The following is a 20,932-nucleotide window of genomic DNA, read 5'->3' on the forward strand; positions in this document are numbered from 1 at the left end:
ATAATTGTTAGCTCTTCCTGATGGATAGACCCTGTGATTATTATATAATGCCCTTGGTCATCTCTTGTTACAGCCTTTAATTTAAAGTCTAGTTTGTCTGATATAAGTATGGCTACTCCAGCTTTCTTTTGGCTTCCAGTAGCATGATAAATAGTTCTCCATCCCCTCACTCTCAATCTAAAGGTGTCCTCAGATCTAAAATGAGTCTCTTGTAGACAGCAAATAGATGGGTTTTATTTTTTTATCCATTCTGATACCCTATGTCTTTTGGTTGGCGCATTTAATCCATTTACATTCAGTGTTATTATAGGAAGATACGGGTTTAGAGTCATTGTGATGTCTGTATGTTTTATGCTTGTAGTGATATCTCTGGTACTTTGTCTCACAGGATCCCCCTTAGGATCTCTTGTAGGGCTGGTTTCGTGGTGACAAATTCCTTCAGTTTTTGTTTGTTTGGGAAGACCTTTATCTCTCCTTCTATTCTAAATGACAGACTTGCTGGATAAAGGATTCTCGGCTGCATATTTTTTCTGTTTAGCACACTGAAGATATCGTGCCAAGCCTTTCTGGCCTGCCAAGTTTCAAAGGAGAGATCAGTCACGAGTCTTATAGGTCTCCCTTTATACGTGAGGGCACGTTTATCCCTTGCTGCTTTCAGAATTTTCTCTTTATCCTTGTATTTTGCCAGTTTCACTATGATATGTCGTGCAGAAGATCGATTCAAGTTACGTCTGAAGGGAGTTCTCTGTGCCTCTTGGATTTCAATGCCTTTTTCCTTCCCCAGTTCAGGGAAGTTCTCAACTATAATTTCTTCAAGTACCCCTTCAGCACCTTTCCCTCTCTCTTCCTCCTCTGGGATACCAATTATGCGTATATTATTTCTTTTTAGTGTATCACTTAGTTCTCTAATTTTCCCCTCATACTCCTGGATTTTTTTATCTCTCTTTCTTTCAGCTTCCTCTTTCTCCATAACTTTATCTTCTAGTTCACCTATTCTCTCCTCTGCCTCTTCAATCCGAGCCGTCGTGGTTTCCATTTTGTTTTGCATTTCGTTTAAAGCGTTTTTCAGCTCCTCGTGACTGTTCCTTAGTCCCTTGATCTCTGTAGCAAGAGATTCTCTGCTGTCCTGTATACTGTTTTCAAGCCCAGCGATTAATTTTATGACTATTATTCTAAATTCACTTTCTGTTATATTATTTAAATCCTTTTTGATCAGTTCATTAGCTGTTGTTATTTCCTGGAGATTCTTCTGAGGGGAATTCTTCCTTTTGGTCATTTTGGATAGTCCCTGGAGTGGTGAGGACCCGCAGGGCACTTCCCCCATGCTGTGGTGTATAACTGGAGTTGGTGGGCGGGGCCGCAGTCCGACCTGATGTCTGCCCCCAGCCCACCGCTGGGGCCACAGTCAGACTGGTGTGTGCCTTCTCTTCCCCTCTCCTAGGGGCGGGATTCACTGTGGAGTGGCATGGCCTGTCTGGGCTACTTGCACACTGCCAGGCTTGTGGTGCTGGGGACCTGGCGTATTAGCTGGGGTGGGTAGGCAAGGTGCACGGGGGCAGGAGGGGCAGGCTTGGCTCGCTTCTCCTTAGGTGATCCACTTCAGGAGGGGCCCTGTGGCAGCGGGAGGGAGTCAGATCCGCTGCCGGAGGTTTGGCTCTCCGCAGAAGCACAGAGTTGGGTGTTTGCGCAGAGCGAGCAAGTTCCCTGGCAGGAACTGGTTCTCTTTGGGATTTTGGCTGGGGGATGGGCGGGGGAGATGGCGCTGGCGAGCGCCTTTGTTCCCCGCCAAGCTGAGCTCTGCTGTCCGGGGGCTCAGCAGCTCTCCCTCCCTTTGTCCTCCAGCCTTCCCGCTTTCCGAGCAGAGCTGTTAACTTATGACCTCCCAGACGCTAAGTCGCGCTTGCTGTCGGAACACAGTCCGTCCGGCCCCTCCGCTTTTGCCAGCCAGACTCGGGGGCTCCGCTTGGCCGGCGAGCCGCCCCTCCTCCCCGGCTCCCTCCCGCCAGTCCGTGGAGCGCGCACCGCCTCGCCGCCCTTCCTCCCCTCTTCCGTGGGCCTCTCATCTGCGCTTGGCTCTGGAGACTCCGTTCTGCTAATCCTCTGGTGGTTTTCTGGGTTCTTTAGGCAGGTGTAGGTGGAATCTAAGTGATCAGCAGGACGCGCGGTGAGCCCAGCGTCCTCCTACGCCGCCATCTTCCGGAACTACCAGACAACTGGATTTAAAGTCTGTTACATCCACTTTCTAGCTGTGTGACCTTGGGCAAATTCCTTAACCTCTCTGAGCTTCAGTTTCCTCATCCGTAAGAGCCGGGTAATAATGTCTACAGAGTTGCCAGGAAAATTAAATGAATGAAAAAAAAACACACAAAAACAAAGTACATACAGTTGTAACCTGATACCACACAAAAAACACCTGCTAATTTGAAGATGATGACGGTGGTGGTCGTGATGGTGTAAAAAAGAGCTTCCCACTCCACTTTTTTAACTGGAAGTACAGCTTGATAGTGACCTGCCCTCTAGGGACGTCCAGCAGGCACCGAGAGAGGAGCGAGGTGTTGAATCCTTATTTGAGGAAGGGAAAAGGCAGCCTTGTGCCAGCCTGCTGTCAGCTGGGGTCCTTGTCAGGGAGGAATCCAGTGGCACTTCTCCAGAGAGGGGGGTTTCTGATGGGCAGGTGGCCCCGACCTGGTGGCTGTGTGCAACAGTAACAAGGCCTGGGCCTGACAGAAAACCCCGCACTCTCCTGCACCCCGTATGCTGTGGCACAGCTTGTACAGTCCGCGTGCGAGTCCGTGGACCAGGCTTCACGATGCAGGCTGTCACCCAGAGACCCGGCAGCATCGCTGAGCCCAGCAATGACAGGCAATCCCAGAGATGCTGCTCCTGCAGGCTTCAGCCTCCCAGCCCGGAGGCTTCTGACCCGGGGGCCGAGTTAAGAGCAGGAGGTTCTCCAGAGCCACGGCTGACACGTGCGGGGTCCTTTATGTTTCTGTGCGGCACCCCTGCTGGCGTCAGAGGCCCTGGGGCAGGGGGGGGCCCTCAGGGGAGGATGAACAGCAGCGCTTCGGCAAGCGAGGGCCCCAGCCAAGCAGAGTAGGCGCTCAGCTGGGCTGGACTCCTTGGAGGAGAGAGCACAGAGCTTGACTCAGAACTGCAGCAGAAGGACCGCCAGGAGGACTTGGAGTAAGGAAGGCCTCCTGTGGCTCTTCCGTGTCCCCAGGGCAGGTGTTTTACACGGGTTTCATGAATACAGTAGCTCTACCTGACGTTCTGCCTCTGTCGTCCTCAACTCCACGTAAGCGATAGAGATGTGAACGGCTTCAGCTGATCGAATGTGGGTCTAAAGTAGGAGGGGACAGAGCAGACAGGAGAACCGCCATCACCAGATTAGATGGCTTGAAGACCGACTTTCTTTCCCAGCCTGGAGGCCCGCACCCTATCTGCTCAGTGGAGGCCCTCACCTGGAGTCACGGGGAAAATACAGTGTAGGGTGCCCTCTGCGTGGGAAGGAAGGGGCCACTCAGGTCTGTAGGTGGAAGATGGATCCCCAACTGACCGTCCATACAGGGAGGGCAGGTAACAGGACCCAGAGTGTGGAGCTTGGAGCCAGACGGTTGGAAAAAGGAGGGAAGCATGAGACGTTTCTTCCTCAGAGAACACTCAAGGCAGCTCTGTCTGTATGACACAACTTTCGATGCATCTCCTCTTGGGAGGGACAGGCTGGACATAGGGCAGACAGATCCCTTCAGCAAATAGTTGTGGATTGCCAATGCCGGACAGGTTAGCAGATTATAGGAAGAGGTTCTGACAAAAAAGAATCACCCCTGAGTTACTTGAATATCAGTTCACAGTGTGTTTGAGGACGCTGTATTGATGAGAGAAACGTGATGTTGTCAAGCCTTTCTGGGCCCCTCTAAGTCTAATAAGTTATCAGCTCACTCAGGTGAGGAAGCTGGGTAGGGGCAGTTGCCACGAAAATCAGCTGATGGGACACACTGAGCCCAAAGAGAAAAGACTTGAGGAGTCAGGGGACTCAGAAAAAGGAGGGATGGGTGATAAGGTCATTTATCACAAAGGAGGCACAGGATCATGTGCTACGGAGAGGGTCAGACCCTATGGAGAGGGGACACGGGGCAGGCCCAGAGGGGAACAGAGGTGCCACACAACACAAGCTCTGCTTGGTAAATACTGCTCTGCGCAAGGCCTGCAAGAAAAAGATTCGCATCTATGCCCTCTTACCTTGAGGGCACGTCATGTGTCCCATACTGTGTTAGTTGTTGAACCCCTGGTGCCAAGCACAGAGGTTGGCCCAGACTAAACCACACAGATCGCAGAATGAATCAGCCAATCAGCCAGTGCTGAGTGCCTGAAGAGAAGTAGAGACAGAGCATCCCACGAGTTCAAAAGCATGGCCATCACTCCCGCTGCACACCTCCAGGCTGCGTCTGGAAATGAATGAACAAACCAGCAGGTGAACTAATGAATGAAGCTTCCGGCACGACGTGGCCTTTAGCCTGAAACAAAGATTTTAGTGAGGATGGTTGGCCATTAAAACATTATTTATCCCACTTCAGCTCGCAACAACCCATTAGTGCATCATGAAATCAATGTAGTGAGTCGAAACTATTTTTTTTAAAAAAGTAAATTTAGACGGAAATGGGGTACAGTGGAATGGAAAATATTAGTCCAACACCGTGACGAGGATATGTATTGCACGAAACGTGGCTGTCCGTATGTATGCACGTGCGCGCTCCTGAATAAACTGCATTGCTTAGTGTTGGCTTCAGTTGAACAGGACTTAAAAATGCATTCTAGACTGAGGAACCAGCATGACTTTCTGGGATAATCAGAGAATTGAGAGAATTTTACTGTGGCTGGAGCATAATGATGGTGATACTGTTTTCCAAATCCAAAGTCAAGAGACGTTCTCTAACCTTTGAAATCAAGATGGTCTTAGGAAGTCTGGGGTATATGATCCTGGTGTATAGAGGGGGCGTGTGGGAGAAGGAAGAACATAGGGGACTGTGCAGCGAGACAGATACAGAACTGAGAAAGGTCAGCCCCTCACCTGTTCACTAGCCAGAACAGAGTTTTTCATCTCAGGACCTAAAACTGGCAATAAAGAGAAGTGAGATAACCTTGATGCCATGTAAGTCTTCAGAATTTCCTTCAGATCCTTTATAAAGACACAAAGTTTCAGGGCACCTGGGTGGCTCAGTTGGTTAAGCATCCAACTCTGATTTCCGCTCAGGTCATGATCTCACAGTTCATGAGTTCGAGCCCCACACTGGGCTCTGTGCTGACGGTGCAAAACCTGCGTGGGATTCTCTCTCTCCCTCTCTGTCTGTCCCTCCCCAGCTCATGCTTGCTCGCTCACTCTCTGTCTCTCCTTCAAAATAAATAAACATTTAAAAAGAGAAAAAGACACAAAGTTCCCAGGAATTTTGAAAGCCAGGGTTTCCAAGGGGGGGAAAAAAATAACAGGAGGGAAAAAAGATCATGTCTGCACCATAATCTTTTCTCAGCGCACTGCAGACATAAAGCGACATGCAAGGATCAGTGGCAGAGCAGTTACAGAAAAGCACTTACGTGCCACCCCACCCGCATCCCCCAGCCCCAGGCCTTCGACAGCCCTCAGCCAGCCCTCAGAGAGGCTGAGCAGTAGAGACCATCTAATGGAGCTCAAATAAACACCAGCTTCCTGACAGCTGGCTTCTGAGTGAATTTATTATTGAATTATACTCCTGCGTTTCAGAACAAGCTGAGCTGACAGACTACCCCATCAGTTTAAGGAGAGGGGGGCAGGGAGAAAGACAATGATGAATTACCCTGACGGAAGATGGAAGAAGGGAAGGATCCTGCTTCCTCCAGAATGCCAGCCATTATATATTATTCATGTTGGTTTTTAAAAAATCCCTCCCCACATTGAAATGAATGTTTATGATGATAAAGCAACTAGGTGAATTTAATTCAGGATGCAGGCAGCAACTTCTCACATCATCCTGATGAGCAGCTAACAACTCCTCCTCTGCCACTTGATCATCCCTTTATTGATTTCAAAACCGAATTACAATCTCTGTTTGCTTGGTAGCTTGAGCCGGCTCCTAGCTGTCCATCACAGGAGGCATTAGCAGAGGATGCTGTGCTTAAGCGAGAACCACTCGGGGTCTTTGGGGGGAGGGACTGCATTCAAGTCCTCGGGCAAATGAGAGCAAACGACCTTGGGCGAGCAAGGCTCCATTTCCTCATCTGTAATGTGGGGCTACCAATTCCCACCCCGCAGGTTGTTTGGAAGATTAAATGAGTTAAAACACCTGAAAGCCTGATGGCCGGCATGTAGCACACATTCAGTAATGACACCTAACGTTTACCAAGAATGTTCTGTGTGTCAGCATTGTTGGAAATGGTTTGTACATTTCCTAAGTAGTATCACCTTTACATCTCCCCCCAGACCAGATGACACAGGGACTTCATCAGCCTTCTTTTACAGATGGGAAACGGAGGCACAGAGAATTGAGCGACCTAGCCAAAGACACAGGGCTCGTAAGTGGCAGGGCCAGCAGGAAGCCAAGCCGAATGCCTCTGGAGCCTATGTGCCGAGCCTCCGTTCCCTGCCTGGTCCTTTATATTGCCATCTCGGCATCTTCAGTTCAGAAATCTGTACAGCATGATTCTGCTACAACTCTACAACCCCGGCTTGCCCTGACTTTCTATCTAATACTGTACAGCGTGATGTAAAGAGGATGTGCAAGAAGTCTGTGTGCTTCAGAGCACCAGCCTCAGAGGCAGGTAGCCGGGGCTTGCATCCCGGCCCCACCCTTTGCTAGCTGTTATGACCTTGAACAAGCCTCACTCTATGCCTCACTTTCTCCATCTGTCATATGAGGATAATAACCCATACCTCATGGGGATGTCTGAGGATTAAATGAGATGTAAAACACTTATGTGTCAGGGCGGTACGCATTCAATAAGTGTTAGTGGCCCTTGTCCACTAATAGCAAGAGTTAGCGTCAGCGTTAGCAAGGACATTAGTATCTGTATGGGTTTTAGTGTCACTGTGAAAACTGGGAGAAAAATGAGGATCTGAGCCAGAAGCCTATTAGTGTAGTTATAGAATTGATGCAAATGCCGTAGCACCAAGGCAGGTAGAGGTGAATGGACCTTGAGATCATCAGGTAGAAGAGGAAACTTTGAGGTCAGAGAAAGCTCTTGGCTCAGCAGGGTAGGAACAGGACTCTCCTGAGTCCTAAGTGAGGGCTCTCTCAAGCAGTAATTCTGGTGTTTATAAATCAGGGACTTAGGACACCCTGATAAATTTCGAGCAACGAGAAGTAAAAACATTGGAAAGCCATGCATCACATTACCAAGACTGGCCTCAATGGAGCTCTTAGGGTCAGGACTTCTCAAATACCTCTGCAGTGAGTCTAACCAGCCCTCCAGTCTGATCCTGGAGGCATCAAAAGTTGGCTACAGGTGAGCCCCGCAATGCTGGGCTGTGATGGGCTGTGATGTGGACAGAAGCTGCTACCTCAGGACAGTGCTCTGGCAGAAGAGAGAGCTGTGCCCACCTGCCTCCCCCGCCTCTGCCTTCCCCTCCCCCGCCTCTGCCTCCCTCTTCCCCTCCCACCCCGGCAGGACCCCGCACATCCAACCTGTAGGCCTCTAGCACCAACCCCAATCCGAAGAGAAGGCGCAGAGCAGCCCCAGCTGCTCAGTCTCAGGTCCTTCAACTGCTCTGCTATCTGACCATTGGCTTACCAGCTCTGCGATGCGGGTTTCTGCCCTGGCCCAGAATCCTAACCTCACTTTCTGTGCCCCAGTTCCTGAGACGAGCAACCCAGGACCCCTGCCACCCAAGGACTCAAGTCTTTCCTTCTCTTGCCAGGCTCCTACCCTTGCCACATCTGGTCCTGGAGCTCCATCCCTGCTCTGCTCAGGAACTTGGGCATTATTGCCTGGTAACACACAGGACATCCGCATCCAGCCGCCCCTGGGAGCCACCTCATCATGGCTATGCCCCTGTCAGATCCTCCTCTCCTGTCCCTTGAATGACTGTTGACTTTAACGTTTTTTTTGTTTTTTTGTTTTTTTGTTTTTTTTTTTTTTGGGACAGAGAGAGACAGAGCATGAACGGGGGAGGGTCAGAGAGAGGGAGACACAGAATCGGAAACAGGCTCCAGGCTCCGAGCCATCAGCCCAGAGCCTGACGCGGGGCTCGAACTCACGGACCGCGAGATCGTGACCTGGCTGAAGTCGGACGCTTAACCGACTGCGCCACCCAGGCGCCCGAATGACTGTTGACTTTAAACACCACCTGTCAATTGCTGTATGCCTCAGACTCAGTCTGCTGAGTGGATTTTCTGCATGCCCCTTTCTGCGTCTCTGCCCAGCATTGTCCCCAACCTAATTGAGTTGGGGAAGTGAGTCTAATTGTGGTCTATCCCTATTCCCCTTTCGGAGTGAAACAACAGAAGTCTCCCTTTTCCAGGAGAAAGCAGAACCCATCCTGTGCTCTGACAGGAAGACAGAACACACAGTCCCTGAATGGACTTGTACACTGCAGAGTTGCCTCAAGTTTTTCTAACAGCACAAACCATCTCCTGAGAATTCTTAGAAGCAGGCCTCTTGATTCGAAGCACAGAGAATAGCCTTTTGGGACATGTCTCATACATTCCATGTCCCTGTCCCCACTCTTTCTAAGCAACATTCCAGGCAGGAGACTTGCTCCTCCAAAATGATCTCCACTGGCCAGCCTCTGTCAGGACTGTTTCTCCTTTGCCACAGCCAATGGATTCGTTTCTGTGACATAGAGTGTTATGAATAGCCAAGGGCTCTGTTCTCGTGTGCACCTCCATCAGCCAGCAGAATATTCCAGAGGGCTCCTGTGGGAGATGACTCAGCCCAAAGCATCAGCATTCAGCAGTCAGGTTGCCTACAGGCTTGGGTGATCTGAGCTGCAGCCTGAAAGCTCATGCTCCCTGAGAATCTGAAGGGCTCAACAGCCGCATGAAGCCAGAAGGTCACAGAATGGTGGCTTCTGGGCTCTGCAGGAGGCACAGCCTGGGGGCTTAGGAGACACTAACAGTTGCCAGACCATCTTGTCACTAGATGCCCCCAGGTGGTGTCAGGGTACTATAGCAGACCTGTCAATGTCCCAGCCTTGATGTCTGGTAGAGAGGATCCCTGCCCAGCTCCAGACATCACATACCTCACCTATAAATGAGGGGCTTGGATTCAGTCCCCGCAAGGAACTTTCTTAGCTGAAAAATTAAATTTCTGTTAATCTGAAGAAGATTGTGGATTTCTCCTGCTATCTCCCTAGACATACACAAAATAGTCTGAGAGAAGAAGCTTTTTCTGAATGAACTGGAGTACTTCCCTGTGATGTTTATTCCATATACCCAGCAGGTGATCTGGAAACCTCTGGTAGAGTCTGAACCGAACCCAATTCCAAATGGAAGAACAAAAATCAGGGTACATGGGCAGAGCCTGGTGCTCGATTCTAGCTGTGGGAATGTCTGTAGGTCATGCTGGCATGACCTGGGAGGCAGCATCCCTTTTTATCCCATACTTGTTATACTTCCAGATATGACGATTTTTTTTTAAATGATGATATTCATTCCAGAATCTGAGTTCCTCAGACACGGAGATTGTGTCTCATTTATTGTTAGTTATTCAACTGCTTAGAATACGATAGGAAATAAAACAGAAACTACAGGCACTGCCCTCCTGCAGTTTCCATAAGTAAATAAGAAAATGGATAAATAAATACTACCCAGCACTGTGTCCATCTAGTACATAGTAGGTGCTCAATTAAAGATCCAATAACTGAACCCTATTTTTATTTACCAGACCTCTGTCTGAGTTTCTCTTCCCTCAACCCATATCTATCCTTTCCTTTGGGCTAATTGAAATAACTATACTCATTTTTTTTTTTTGCCTTCATCATTTTCTTTCATTCATTCATGTGATATTCATTTATTTCTTTCCTCAACATTTACTGAATGAATCCTATACAACTAGTCCTGTGCTGGGCACTGGACTTAAAAGGTGGGAAGAACATGGTTGTTACCCTCAAAGAACTGGCAATCTAGAAAAGAAGATGAGATGTTTGAACTAGCGAATACACTTTAGTGGGATGAATATATTGTGTTTTGTTCACTAAAGCAGGGAGTGCCTTCTTTGTACTGGGGAAATAAGGAAGAGCTTCACTGAAAAGCAGACCTTCAAGGAGAGGTTAGTAAGAATGAGCAAGACATTTGAGGCAGATGAAGTAGCATAGACAAAGGCAGAGAGGCATGGAAATGCATGCCAGGACGATGATATGAGACGTAAATTTCACATGGCAGCAACACAGGATATGAGAATGGCAAAACGGGACGTAGCCTGCAGAGGCCAGCAGGGGCCAGATCCCGAAGGATGTTAAATGCCAAGCTGAAGACTGTGGGCTTTGTCTGGAGACAGTGGGATACTGCGGAAAATGACTTGTATAGCACAGAGTTGCTGGTGCTATGGTAAAAGAACAGTGATAAAGTTTGGACAGTTGGGGAGCTCAGATCTACACGGTGCCTGAAGAGAAGATCGAGTCCAATTCCCTGCCCTCCAATAAGTCAGGAACATCAAAAGTTAAGTGATTAGATCAAGTTCTATCATTTTTGGCCTAGGGTCAGTGAAAGAAACCTAGGAAGAGCTTTGAAATAAGTGAAAAAGAAAGAAGCACAACTAGGAGGCAACTTTTGAATATAATAATCGATAGCATATTGAAGATTATTTCATTAAAAGAAATCACAAACACACACCACTGTAACTCTGGCACAGTACCGTGGTCCCGAGATGGGTGCCCAATGTGGTCCATGAGGTACAGGGAGAAAATTAGAGTGTCTACCTGTATTGAGTTTTTACCTTCAGAAGTCGTGTTTTAGTCAATGTTTGAGTCATATAGGACACTAGGTTTTCACTCATTTGCTCCTTTGGTCCCAATGTTAGTTGGTAACAAGGTGTTCTTAGAGAGACAGTGAACCTGTACTGGTTGATTCTGGTGTATTACAACATGACTTCAGTGTGTGTGTGTGTAAAATCTAGTTGCAAATAAACCTAAGCATAAAATGGTCCGGTGCCATAGAAAAGGTCCTTGTAGAGTAGCTGCAGAGCAAGGACAGTACAGTGTGAGTACAAGCAAACAAACAAAACAAAACAAAAATGGCAGAGCTGGTACTTCTAGTATAGTCTTCTCAACTCCGCTCTCAAGTGAAAACCAGTAAGGTTCATTTTCATCAGATCGAACAGAAAGGTAACCAAGATTCAAAGTTTTCAAGAATCTAAAAAATGTTAATCCAAAGACTCAGCATTATCAAGAAGACTATTTGAAATACAGGCATACCTCAGAGACATTACAGGTTCCATTCCAGATCACTGTAGTAAAGCAAATCGTGCAATAAAGGAAGACAAGTGAATTTTTCGGTTCCCAGTGCATATAAAAGTTAGGTTTAAATTCTATTATAGACTATTAAGTGTGAAATATAATTATCTCTTAAAGACAATGTACATACCTTAATTCAAAAATAACTTCGTTGCTAAAGAATTCTAACCATCATCAGAGCTTTCAGTGAATCATAATTTTTTTTTTTTTTTTTTTTTTTTTTTTTTTGCTGGTCAAGGGTCTTGCCTTGATGCTGATGGCTGCTGACTGCTCAGGGTGGTGGTTGCTGGAAGTTGGGTGGCCGAGGCAGCTTCTTAAAACAAGTCAACAATGGGGGCGCCTGGGTGGCTCAGTCGGTTGAGCATCCGACTCTTGATTTGGGCTCAGGTCATGATCCCAGGGTCATGGGATCAAGTCCTGCATCAGGTTCCACACTGGGAGTGGAACCTCCTTAAGATTCTCTCTCCCTCTATCCCTCTCCCGCTTACACTCTCTCTCAAAAATAATAATGCTAATGATGACAAAAATGAACTTTGCCACATTGATTGACTCTTGCTTTCAAGAACAATTTCTCTATAACATGTGATGCTGTTTGACAGCATTTTACCCACAATAGAACTTCTTTCAAACCTGGAGTCCATCCTCTCACACCTGCCACCGCTTTACAAACTAAGTTTCTGTTATATTGTAAATCCTTTGTGTCAGTTCAGCAGTCTTCACAGCATCTTCACCAGGAGTAGATCCCATCTCAAGAAAACACTTTCTTTGCTCATCCATGAGAAGCCACTCCTCATCTGGTCAAGTTTTATTATGAGATTGCACCAATTCAGCTATGTCTTCAGGCTCCACCTATAATTCCAGTTCTCTTGCTCTTTCTATCACGTCGTCAGTTACTTCCTCCACTGAGGTCTTGAACCCCTCAAAGTCACCCGTGAGGGTTAGAGTCCACTTCTTCCAAATTCCTATCCATGTTGATATTTTGACCTCATAAATCACAAATGTTCTTCAAGGCATCTAGAATGGTGAATCCTTTCCAGAAGGCTTTCAATTTACTTTGTCCAGACCCACTAGAGGAATTTCTATCTATGGCAGCTATAGCCTTATGGTATGTATTTCTTAAAATAATAAGACTTGAAAATCAAAATGACTCCTTGGTCCACGGGCTGCAGGATGGATGTTGCGTTAACGGGCATGAAAACAACATTTATCTCGTACATCTCCATCAACGCTCTCAGGTGACCAGATGCATTGTCAGTGAACAGAAATATTTTGAAAGGAATCTGTTTTTCTGGGCAGTAGGTCCAAACAGGAGGGTTTAAAATATTCAATAACCATGTTTTAAACAGAGGGCTGTCTTCCAGGCTTTGATGTCCCATTTATGGAGCACAGGCAGAGGAGATTCTTAAGGGCCCTAGGATTCTCAGAGTGGTAAGTCAGCACTGGTTTCAACTTCAAGCCACCAGCTGCCTTAGCCCCTAACAAGAGAATCAGCCTGTTCTTTGAAGCTTTGAAGCCAGGCGCTGACTTCTCCACTCCAGCTATGGAAGTCCTAGATGGCATCTTCTTTCAATAAAAAGCTGTTTTGTCTATATTGAAAATCTGTTGTTTACTGTAGCCACCTTCATGAGTTATCCTAGCTAGATCTTCTGGATAACTTGCTGCAGCTTCTCCATCAGCACTTGCTGCCTCGCCTTGCACTTTCGTGTTACAGAGACAGCTTCTTTCCCTAAATCTCATGAACCAATCCCTGCTAGCTTCCACCTTTTCTTCTGCAGCTTCCTCACCCTCTCGCAGCCTTCAGAGAATTGGAGAGAGTTAGAGCCTTGCTCTGGAGGATTTGGCTTTGGCTCAAGAGACTGTTGTAGCTGGTTTGATCTTCTATCCAGACTACTCACACTTTCTCCATACCAGCAATAAGGCTGTTTTGCTTTCTTTCTTTTTTTTTTTTTTTTTTTTAATTTTTTTTCAACGTTTTTTATTTATTTTTGGGACAGAGAGAGACAGAGCATGAACGGGGAAGGGGCAGAGAGAGAGGGAGACACAGAATCGGAAACAGGCTCCAGGCTCCGAGCCATCAGCCCAGAGCCTGACGCGGGGCTCGAACTCACAGACCGCGAGATCGTGACCTGGCTGAAGTCGGACGCTTAACCGACTGCGCCACCCAGGCGCCCCGGCTGTTTTGCTTTCTTATCATCGTGTGTTCACTGGAGGAGCACTTTTAATTTCCTTCACGAACTTTTCCTTTGCATTCACAACTTGGCTAACTATTGCATGAGTCCTAGCTCTCAGCCTACCTCAGCTTTTGTAACGTGCCTTCCTTACTAAGCTTAATCGTTTCTAGCTTTTGGTTTAAAATGCTGGAACACTTAGGAGCCATTTTATGGTTATGAGCTGGCCTAATTCCAATATTGTCGTGTCTCAGTGAATAGAGAAGCCTGAGTAAAGGGAGAAAGACAGGAGAGCAGCTGGTGGAGCAGTCAGAACATACCCAACATTTATCCATTAAGCTCACCATCCTACATGGGCATGGTTCATGGTGCCCCGAAACAATTATAGTAGTAATATCAAAGTTCACTGATCACAGATCGCTATAACAAATAAGATAATAATGGAAAAGTTCGACATGTTGCAAGAATTACCAAAATGTGACACAGAGACATGAAGTAAACACATGCTGTTGGAAAAATGGCGCCAATAAACTTGCTGGTTACAAGGTTGCCACAAACCTTCAGTTTGTAAAAATGCAGCATCCGTGAAGCACAATGAAAGGAAGTGTGCCTGTGTGCATTTTTATCCATTAAACCTTGCACTAACTGCATATGATTAGTATTAGCTAATGACGGCTGCACATGTGTATAATTTGTTAATAAATATAAAGACATCCACAAAGCCTGCTCAAAAATGTTTACAAAAAAGGTGTATACTCAAAAAGAGCCTTAAGATCCCTTCTCTGGTGATGTGAACTCTGATTTTTTGAGGCAGCTAAAACAAATTGAGAGTCTCGATTCCTTGGGTGTATATGTGTGCCAGACAGTAAGTAGTTTGAGAGGTGAAGTGACTTTCCCAGAGTTCTCATGGATAATAAATGATGAGTCCTTAGACTTTCTTTTCTCACCTTCCCAGTGAGAAGTTTAAAAGTTTAGGAGGAAGGTCTCTTCTAACACATTATGACCAGTGGGTTCCCAAGAATTTGCTTATAGGTGGAAGATGTCAGGCTAGAAAAGCTAGTGAAGGAAACTGAGGCAGAGCCCTGAGATGGAAAGGCAGAAAGAGAGGCCAGCACAACAGCTAGTGTGTCCAGGCTGGAAGGAGGGTCTTGGAGGCTACAATGTGGATAAGGTCAGGCTTGGACAGAAACCCCCTTGCTGGGGTGGTTTGACAGCCCCATGAAGTGGGTTTCTCATTTGGGCCCAAGTAAGGTTCTTACAAGATGTTGAATAAAGTCTAGGAGATGCTGGGAAGATGGCCAGTCAATCAGCAAGAGCTAGGGGCGCCTGGGTGGCGCAGTCGGTTAAGCATCCGACTTCAGCCAGGTCACGATCTCGCGGTCTGTGAGTTCGAGCCCCGCGTCAGGCTCGGGGCTGATGGCTCGGAGCCTGGAGCCTGCTTCCGATTCTGTGTCTCCCTCTCTCTCTCTGCCCCTCCCCCGTTCATGCTCTGTCTCTCTCTGTCCCAAAAAAAATAAATAAAAAACGTTGAAAAAAAAAAATTTAAAAAATAAAAAAAATCAGCAAGAGCTAGCAGACAACGGTTTAAGGGTTCTTACAGGTCAGGCATATAAGTCTGTCTAAAGTATGTAATACAGAGGAGTGATTTTCATAAACGAGTGGCACGGAGTATCAAACACTTTAAATCGGAGAAGAGCTAAAGTTACCTTTTGCCACCTAGATCCCAAGTGATTATTCCGTTCTCCTGAATACCAGTTTCCTTAGCTGTTCTCATTTAATAACTAAAAAGTTAAAGCTGCAGCTTTTCTCCCTTCATCTTCCTTTATCTGCATGCATAATAGGCATTGAATAACAAATCTGACTTAATTTCCGGCATTCGTTTTTTGTGTCTCTTTTTTTTTTTTAAGTTTTCGAAAAAGAGGTACAGATAGGAGGCTATAGACTCAAGGTAGTAACACTGCAAGCTGAGATGGTGTGGATCCTCCAGGGGAAGGAACCCAGCCTTGGGATGCAGTTTGGGCTGATCAGCTAAAAAGGCCCAGCCCCTCCAGCCCTCGGTTCCTTGGCCATATCCCCATCAAGGTCAAGTAGCTCTGAGTTCCCAGGCGTCACCCCCACCCCCTTCAGTGACAGAAACACATCAGTTCTTTATTCGTTCAATGAATAATTTATCAAGAGCTTACTCTGTGCTACGCATTCAGATTCCAGGGCAAATACCAGTTTTAGTGGAGGCTCTCTTTTGCCCACTTAGACATGAACATCAGTTATGCCCAATGCTAAGAATATAGCGGTGAAGGAGATGTGGCCCCTGTCTTCAAGGAGCTCATGGGTCTGCCCGGGAGGAAGATTGCCCCAGTGGTTTTACGGAAGTAGGCCAGAGGGGTGGGAGTGTGGGGTACCACTCGATGAATGCAGGTGGGTTTCAGGTGAACAGGATAGGTAGAAGTTTCCATAGAGAGCGAACAGTTCAGAGGTAAGTATCAGGATTGTATGAACTCCATGAAGATTCTAAAGCTAGGGATGATAGGGCTACTTGAGCTTGAATGGGTAGCACTATATTAAAACCATTATACATATTTTTGAAGATAATTTATTGTCAACTTAGCTAGCGTAGAGGGTAGACAGTGTGCTCTTGACTTCAGGGGTAGTAGATTCCCGTGATTTTCGCTTACGTACAACACCCAGTGCCTATCCCAAGTGCCCTCCTAAGTGCCTATCACCCATTTTCCCCTCTCCTCCACACCCTCCCCCCCATCAACCCTCAGTTTGTTCTCTGTATTTAAGAGTCTCTTATGGCCTGCCTCCCTCTCTGCTTGAAACTACTTTTTCCCCTTCCCTTCCTCCATGGTCTCTGTTAAGTTTCTCATTCTTTTTTTTTTTTTAATTTTTTTTAACCTTTATTTATTTTTGAGACAGAGAGACAGAGCATGAATGGGGGAGGGGCAGAGAGAGAAGGAGACACAGAATCGGAAGCAGGCTCCAGGCTCTGAGCCATCAGCCCAGAGCCCGACGCAGGGCTCGAACTCACAGACCGCGAGATCGTGACCTGAGCTGAAGTCGGACGCTTAACCGACTGAGCCACCCAGGCGCCCCTGTTAAGTTTCTCATTCTTAAACATGCATTGGATTCTATTTGACATCAGGATGGGAAAAACTTCAGCTACTTGGGCCGCTGAGAATGGAGGTCCAGAGAGGTCAGATGATTCTCCAAAGTCCTATAGTTAGTTACCAGAGTCAGAAGTAGGAACCCACTCCCTGCCCAGGGCGCTTCCCAGCCCATCCCCTACCCGCCCCTCCTTGACTGACAGTTGAGGTTAGCTTCTTATTTGCTTGATTTTGTTTCGAGGTGTTTCTGTCTCTCCAACAGTTTCCCCTCTTGAGTCCCAACCTGGCCGCTGTACTCAGGAAGCAGTCAGGCAGATCTTCCTCCTCACTGGTGTCAGCAAGGGCACCTCAGTCAGGCCCTGAGCGTGATTGGACTAATGCCAGCTCATTTGATGCGCACCCCCACCCCCTTGGCCTGGCACGAGCGCTCCTTCCTGGCAGAGTTCACTCAACCTAATTGCCTGTTTTGTGCCCCAGCTGCCTGACATATGCCAAACCCATGTGTTGATTCACTTATGTCAGAGACAGCTACACTCGAGCATTTCAGGTTGGCTCTGGTGAGCTCCAGCAAGCAACCGGGGATAGTAATTCCCGCATTTAAAACCCCCTCATCTAACACAGTACACAGTGCCTAGCTTATTAAGTAGGTGCCCCGGTTTTTTAATTAGAGTGAATTTTAGTGGCTGCAGGTACCTAAAATAGTAGTAAGAGTAAAGATCTGGAAGTCAGAAGTCCTAGCTTTGAGTGTCCACTCAGCCAGTTTTTTGCTCTGTGACCTTGAGCAAGTTATTCCTTTCTGAGCTTCAAGTACTTGATCATTTCTCCCCTAATAGACACTCAGGGAGCAATGTCCGTGCTTGCCCTAGCCCCAGGGGATGTGGTCAGAGCCCTCCTCTGACTCGCATGCAAGCATGTAAGACAGCTATGTAAATGTGAATGATAGAATTCTGTGAGTGTCACGGTCATGGAGAGATCCTTGGAAGTATCTAGGGGAGCCTAGAGGAAGAGGTGATTAGTTGTGCCAGGAAGACTTGGTATCAACCTCACTGAGGTGATGACAGCTTAGATGGGACCCTGAGGACACGGAGAAAATAATACCCCAAAACTCTGTTATGCCCAGATAGTGACCAAAGGAAAGCAAAACCTGTCAAATATATGACTGGTGAGAGGAGGGCCATATGAAGCAGCCGGAAAGCCAAGTTTGTGAAAGTGATTTGCACCCCATGTTACTGACTTCTTGCCAAGGTGTGGTCTTCCGTTGTAGAATTTCACAGTCCGAGCATTAACTAGTTGTCAGCCACATTGACCCTTAGTGTGGGGTCTGTTCCCGTGGCATACAGAAGCCGAGGGCTCATGCCCGCTTATGAGAACTGATTGTTAAATGTTCAGGAATTCTGCAGGCTAGTTTTTGAACACTACTCTTATGAAAAAATAAAGTGTGTGAAATTGAAATTAAATAAATTTTATTAAAAACAAAGCTAATCAACACTCATCACTTCCTAATTATTTTACCATATTCCACTATTCTCGTTCTCCTAAGTTTATTAGGACTCTTGTGTCTTGTGGAGGAAGGACTTGGTAATAGGGTCCTATTGTGCATCTCTTCCCAAGTCTGGGTTCAGTGACATCTCGTTAACAGCATGAAATCGGCCAGGGTGGAAGTATTTACACCACAGAAATAGGCAAACGCTACCAATGAAAGCTATTTTTCTTTTGAAAGCCAAGTATTAAATGTTTACCAGTATACCACGGGTGGTATCCATTCAATAAATGGGATGAAGGGAGAAAGCATTTGGAAGCCCAGGACGCACATCTTTTCAAACCTCCCTGGACAAAAAAAAACACAGCATGAGACACATTTCAGAGGCCTCCACAGAGCCGACTTCCCCCATCTCCTTTGTCCCCGAGAGGCCTTCGTGTTAAATTGGGTTTTCTTGACAACTGAAAATCATGGTTAAACAGGAGGGGGATGGAAGTGTTTTTCTCCAGGACCTAATTCCTGAGCCAAATGCCTGTTTTGGCAAGAGGCCTCTGTGGTGTACAGGGGTACAGGGAGTCGACTTAGTCTTCTCCAGAACCCAAGCAACCCACGGGACCCTGGGCTAAAATTACATCTGCTCTGGCTGGCCAAAGTGAAGGCTACATGATAGCCAAACGGTGCTGATTTAACATTTCCCAATGATCAGGAAACCTCCAAAGAGAGATCAGTCAGAGGAGGCTGGCCCGCATGTGTATGAGGGGCAGCAGCCAGGGCAGCCCCCAAAAGGAAACCATCCCCGGAGGGCTAGTTGCCATCCAAGCAGAATCTGAAGGCACATATGTCAGGACAAGGCTGGACAGTCGCCAGCACCAGGATGAGATCTGTTAGTAATTCTTTGGAAGGACAAAGTTCCAGCAATAAGAAATTCAATTTTCCTCCATTAAAGAAGGCATCTCTCAGTACCAGCTGAATACAATTGATGGAATAAATCTTTCCCATTAGTGGAGAGATAATTTCACATAAATGTATTGGGAGACCTTCAGAGCAGGACTGAGAGTCTTTGCTGAGCCTCACCGCTTAACTCGTTTGTCGTGTAATTGCATTTAGACCAAGGGCCTCGGAAGGAAACCGCTGACTGGATTAGCATTAACCAGATTGGGTGTAGTGAGGTGAGGTGAGGTGAGGTGGGGTGGGGTGGGTGGGGTGGGGGAGGGGAGCTTGATGCATTGTGGGTAGTTGTTCTTGCCTTCTGAAAGGACAAGCTGACACTAGTGAGACCAGCTGCTTACAAGCCTGGTGTTAATTGCTTTTCTCATCAAACAGAGAAAAGTTTATCACTCTAGGAAGGTAGAGATGTAAGTACCCAATGAGGCAGAGCCTGTTTGAGATCCCTTTTTTATGAATGCCCATAGGTCTCATCAGTAGCCCTTCTCCAAGCCAGAAAAAAAAGCCATTTGAACAGAGGCAGATGGAAAAAGTTGTCTGGATACTCACACCTGAGTATTCGCCTCAGATCTGGCTTGTCAACCAGGGCTGTCTCCCCAGTGCCCTGATGCCTTAGGATGTTGACACCACTGAGCACCTCCTTTTTCTCCCGTTGACAGTGGTAAACAGAATGGTCTAAGTTGAGCCCGGAGCTGTGAGCCCTGCATGTGAGGCTTGGCTCTGCCACTACCCGCTGCATGACTTGGGGCAAATAACGTAACCTCTGTGGACCCGTTTCCTCTTCTTCCACCAACTCATTGATTTTCCAACAGGCTTTTCTCTGGCTTCTCCAGAGACGTAAGAATCCAGAGTTGCCTTCAGAATCACTCCAAAGCTCTTATTTCGTCTAGAGAGATGTGGTTTCTGTTTTCCATGTTGAGGTCCTTATAAAATATCTTCTGGTGAAAAGGTTCCATTTCTGATGTATTTCTGATATATTTGAAAAACCATCATTCTAGATGATCTCTAATTGCCCCACTCATTTACTCAATCCACCATTGTTTTAAACAACGACCTAGTGCTTATTAGGCATTTCCAGGCACTACAGAGAGAAGGAAAGGAGTAGTCCTTGACCCTGCCCTCAAGGAGCTCACGATCTAGTGGAGAGGAGGACTGTGTGCAGTGTGGCAGGGTATCTGGGTGTTTGTGTCAGGTTTTGGAAGGAAGTGACTAGTCTAATTAGGGTCATCAAGACAGACTTCAGGGAAGAGGTGTCATTTGAAGCCGAGTCATAAAGGATGAGAGTGTTGGGGGAGGGGTGCTGGAGTGACACTGAGGCAGCTGGGAGAGCACTGCACGGACACAGAGGCTTAGGCAACACGTGCCTGACAAGTTGGGGGGAAACAGATGGTTTGTTGTCTGGGATATAGAGGGTAAGTGGGAGCGGGGATATTATTGGGAGATGGCGACAGGTTCCAGAAACCACTCCAGGGGGATGCTTAGCATCTGCCCTTCTGCTGTTTCTAAAGCCAGACGAGAGGATGTACCCTCTATCCTGTTCACTTTCTCGAGAGTATGTCCGCTTCCACTATGTCCATTAGTGACAATAATAGCCACTGTCATTCATGGAGCTTGCTCTGAAGAAACAGAGTTTCAAAGAGCTGTCACATACTTTTGCAACTTTAAAGAGCTAGAAAGTGGCAGAGTCAAGAGTTGAACCCAAGTCTCATGATTCTGGATTCTCAAGCGTAACTCTGTAACTCGGCTGCTAACTCTGCTGCTGGTATAGCCCTCTTGTATCAGTTTATCCCCTTACTGCATAACATAGAATCCTTAG

The 20,932-nt window shown here is 47.0% G+C and overlaps 1 protein-coding gene across 14 annotated transcripts in view; it reads left to right on the forward strand.

Annotated features, from left to right (window-relative positions):
• Positions 1 to 20,932, forward strand: part of TENM4 (teneurin transmembrane protein 4) — a 2,920,333-nt gene that overhangs the window by 2,824,104 nt on the left and 75,297 nt on the right. The window lies entirely within an intron of this gene.

Source organism: Neofelis nebulosa, chromosome 10, assembly GCF_028018385.1.
Source record: "Neofelis nebulosa isolate mNeoNeb1 chromosome 10, mNeoNeb1.pri, whole genome shotgun sequence".
Classification (NCBI taxonomy): domain Eukaryota; kingdom Metazoa; phylum Chordata; class Mammalia; order Carnivora; family Felidae; genus Neofelis; species Neofelis nebulosa.